Below are 4428 nucleotides of genomic sequence, written 5' to 3'. Positions count from 1 at the left end.
ACTTCGTTTTGCCCTCATTCACTGCCAGACCCATTTTCTGTGCTTCCTTGTTCAGCCAGGAGAAAGCAGAACTAACGCCGCGGGTGTTGAGGCCGATGATATCAATATCATCGGCATACGCCAGCAGCTGTACACTCTTATAGAAGATGGTACCTTCTCTATTTAGTTCTGCAGCTCGAAATATTTTCTCCAGAAGAAGGTGGAAGAAATCGCACGATAGGGAATCACCTTGTCTGAAACCTCATTTGGTATCGAACGGCTCGGAGAGGTCCTTCCCGATCCTGACGGAGCTTTTCGTGTTACTCAACGTCAGTTTACACAGCCGTATTAGTTTTGCGGGGATACCAAATTCAGACATCGCGGCATAAAGGCAGCTCCTTTTCGTGCTGTCGAAAGCAGCTTTGAAATCGACGAAGAGGTGGTGTGTGTCGATTCTTCTTTCACGGGTCTTTTCCAAGATTTGGCGCATGGTGAATATCTGGTCGGTTGTTGATTTTCCAGGTCTAAAGCCACACTGATAAGGTCCAATCAGTTTGTTGACAGTGGGCTTTAGTCTTTCACACAATACGCTCGATAGAACTTTATATGCGATGTTGAGGAGGCCAATCCCACGGTAGTTGGCGCAGATTGTGGGGTCTCCTTTTTTATGGATTGGGCATAGCACACTTAAATTCCAATCGTTGGGCATGCTTTCGTCCGACCATATTTTACAAAGAAGCTGATGCATGCTCCTTATCAGTTCTTCGCCGCCGTGTTTGAATATCTCGGCCGGCAATCCGTCGGCCCGTGCCGCTGTGTTGTTCTTCAGGCGGGCAATTGCTATTCGAACTTCTTCATGGTCGGGTAATGGAAAGTCTGCTCCATCGTCATCGATTGGGGAATCGGGTTCGTCTTCTCCTGGCGTTGTGCGTTCACTGTCATTCAGAAGGCTGGAGAAGTGTTCCCTCCATAATTTAAGTATGCTCTGGGCGTCGGTGACTAGATCACATTTGGGGGTTCTACAAGAGTATGCTCCGGTCTTGAAACCTTCTGCAAGCCGCCGCATTTTTTCGTAGAATTTTCGAGCATTACCCCTGTCGGCCAGCTTATCAAGCTTTTCGTACTCACGCATTTCGGCCTCTTTCATTTTCTGTCTGAAAATGCGTTTAGCTTACCTTTTCAACTCTCGGTATCTATCCCATCCCGCACGTGTTGAGGTCGATCGTAACGTTGCGAGGTACGCAACCTGTTTTATCTCCGCTGCGACACGGCACTCCTCGTCGTACCAGCTGTTTTTTTGCACTTTCCGAAAACCAATGGTTTCGGTTGCAGCTAAGGAGTTTGAAATGCCGTCCCACAGTTCCCTTATACCGAGTTGTTGACAAGTGCTCTCAGAGAGCAGGAGTGCAAGCCGAATAGAAAATCGTTCGGCTGTCTGTTATGATTGCAGCTTCTCGACGTCGAACCTTCCTTGTGTTTGTTGGCGTGCGTTTTTTGCTGCACAGAGGCGTGTGCGAATCTTGGCTGCAACAAGATAGTGGTCCGAGTCGATGTTAGGACCTCGGAGCACACGCACATCTAAAACACTGGAGACGTGTCTTCCGTCTATCACAACATGATCGATCTGGTTGGTGGTTTCGATCCGGAGACAGCCAGGTGGCTTGATGAATCTTTTTGTGCTGGAATCTAGTACTACAGATAACCATTTCGGGCCCGGCGAAGTCAATCGGCCTCAACCCATTTGGGGATGTTTCGTCGTGGAGGCTGAATTTACCGACTGTAGTGCCAAAGATACCTTCTTTGCACACTCTGGCGTTAAAGCCGCCAAGCACGATTTTGACATCGTGGCGGGGGCAGCTCTCATAAGTGCGCTACAAGCACTCATAAAAGGCATCTCTGGTCACATCGGCCTTCTCTTCCGTCGGGGCGTTGGCGCAAATCAGCGATATGTTGAAGAACCTCGCTTTGATGCGGATTGTGGCTTCACCGGAGTGAATGATACTACTCGGCGACGAAGTCTCTCTCCCACCACGAATCCAACACCAAACTTGCGCTCCTTTATATGGCCGCTGTAGTAAATGTCACAAGGACCTACTCGTGTCTGTCCTTGTCCCGTCCATCGCATTTCTTGGACGGCGGTGATGTCAGCCTTTATTTTCGCGAGTACATCAACCAGCTGGGCAGCGGTATTAAGGGTCCGGACATTCCAGGTGCATGCCCTTAAATCGTAGTCTTTATTTCGCTTGCAATGGTCGTCATCAAAAGGGGGTCTCTCATCCGAGGCTGATTGTTGATTTTCAGTGGTAAGGTTTTTTACGTGGCGGGTCCCAAACCCAGCGTAGAACCCTGCGGAGGGGATGTTTCGCCTTCTGACATTAGCTCGTCTTCGAACGGATGTTCTTAGGCTACCCAGAGGATACTTGGTCAAAGACCGGAAGTAGTGAGCTGCTTGAGCCATATGTAAAAGAATCGTTTCTGGCCACTCCCAAGTGAATGGCGATCAGAGAAGTTTCCTCACTTGCGTGAACTTCTACACATGACTCCATCCTCCAAAACCAGACCTTAAATGCTCCTCTAATATTCTTGATGCTTAAATATGGCAATTGTTACGGCTCTCTAAAGCTGTGTCATCCGCAAAAGTTGAAGTTAATACATTGTTAGCTGTTGGAAGATCTGCTGTATATATGATGTATAGCTTTGGGCCTAAAACACTGCCCTCTGGTACAACAGCCCTTATCTATCGTTCATCAGATATGAAATCTCCTACTTTCACCATAACTTATCTATTATTTAAATTAGACGCCAATGTTTTATACAATCCTTATCAACCGCTTGAGCTACATCTGAAAATATTGCTGAACAGTACTCCCTTTTCTCAAATGCCAAGTCTCGTATAGGCATGTTTGAGTCAGTTGGTGGCTTCATGGACTTTTGGGCTTTCCAAAGGGAACTTCGTTTGTTTGAATTTGGATACAGCATCTTTATATATATTATTTTTAGGCACTAGTGCGCTTTATTAAGGCTCGATCAGAACTAAACTCTAAAACATTCTTACTCTTAAGGCTAAGCCTAAGCCGTCCTCACTGCCGCTGCCGTCGTCGCTGTCGTTGCTACGTTTTGTCAGATGCAGTGTCAGCGAATCCCACGATTACGCCGACTTGCGTGTAGTGTAAGTCGTCGCTTGTTTGCGCTATATTTGTGCTGCGCCAGCGGATCTCACGGCTACAGTATCAACATTCAGTTAGTATCGTTTGGTTTTGCTTGTCGTTGGATCATAACTCGGGCCGTTGGTCATGGACTGGGGTGGTGTTAATGTTCAGCATTGCCTGAAACGGATGTTAGGCAGACAATGCTGACTTGGTATTTTGGTGGTTTGCGTTTCGAGTTAACTTATACATTTCGGTGTTGAATTCTTCCTCACGTTTAAGTGCTTTTTTTTTAATTTACGTACAACAGATTTCAATTGAAGTTGAGTGGAAGGGGAACGATTTATTTGCCATTCACGTCTTGCACGCTTTTTTTTCATTTACAAGCTTTTCTATTTCTCTATTCGTGATTCGTCTGAGCCCAAGCGGCTTACACTATTTGTTTGGTGATGCTAAGACAGCTGCGCTGGTTATTATATCATTGACTTCTCTTATGCTTTCGCCAATATCTCTTCCTGTATTTATTTTGTACTTAACATTAAAATTTTTTATATTTTAGCCAATTCGTTTTATAGGATGTTATACCGACTTTTGGATCAACGAATCTGAACTGTTCACATAACTTTATATGATATGATAGATCAGTGCACGTATCAGCTGTTATGTGCGATTTATCTATAGTTTTGATTACAGCAAAATAAATCTGGTATTTTGTTATGATCATTAAGCTTATATGCCAGTTTGCCAGAAGATATTATTGTGCCTATTTATAACAGTTTGATACAGCTGTCGTCCTTTCGGATTAATTAGTAGTGAGAGCCAATACATGTGTTTTGCATTGTAATCTCCACATGCTACAAATCTATGACCTAGCATTCCAAAAAACTCTTTAAATTTTTTTTCTGTAATTTTAAAACGAGGTGGGCAGTATACATATTGCCGTCAAGCTCAAGTCCCCGCAGCGATTTTTTTAGATATTGTTCTAGCTTGTAACTGCGATGTAGCATGAGATTCTAATGCGTGGTGATTAAATCGTTTTCTAACCAACACTGCTGTTCCACCATTTGCCTCTCCATCTGGGTGGTTTGCAACATAGGTTCTAAATACCAGTATAAAGAAATTGTTTTTATTCGTAAGATGAGTTTCTGACACAATTATAACATCTATATTATTTTCATCAAGAAATCTAATAAGCTCCAATTTATGTTTGATAACACCTTATCCTTCCATATACAAATGTTCAATACGCTCATTATTTATTTAAAAATGTTTGCAAAATTGGTTTTGTGATTTGATTATCTCT

This window comes from Bactrocera tryoni, unplaced genomic scaffold (assembly GCF_016617805.1).
Source record: "Bactrocera tryoni isolate S06 unplaced genomic scaffold, CSIRO_BtryS06_freeze2 scaffold_25, whole genome shotgun sequence".
Lineage (NCBI taxonomy): Eukaryota > Metazoa > Arthropoda > Insecta > Diptera > Tephritidae > Bactrocera > Bactrocera tryoni.
Note: the sequence above shows the minus strand (reverse complement) of the source record.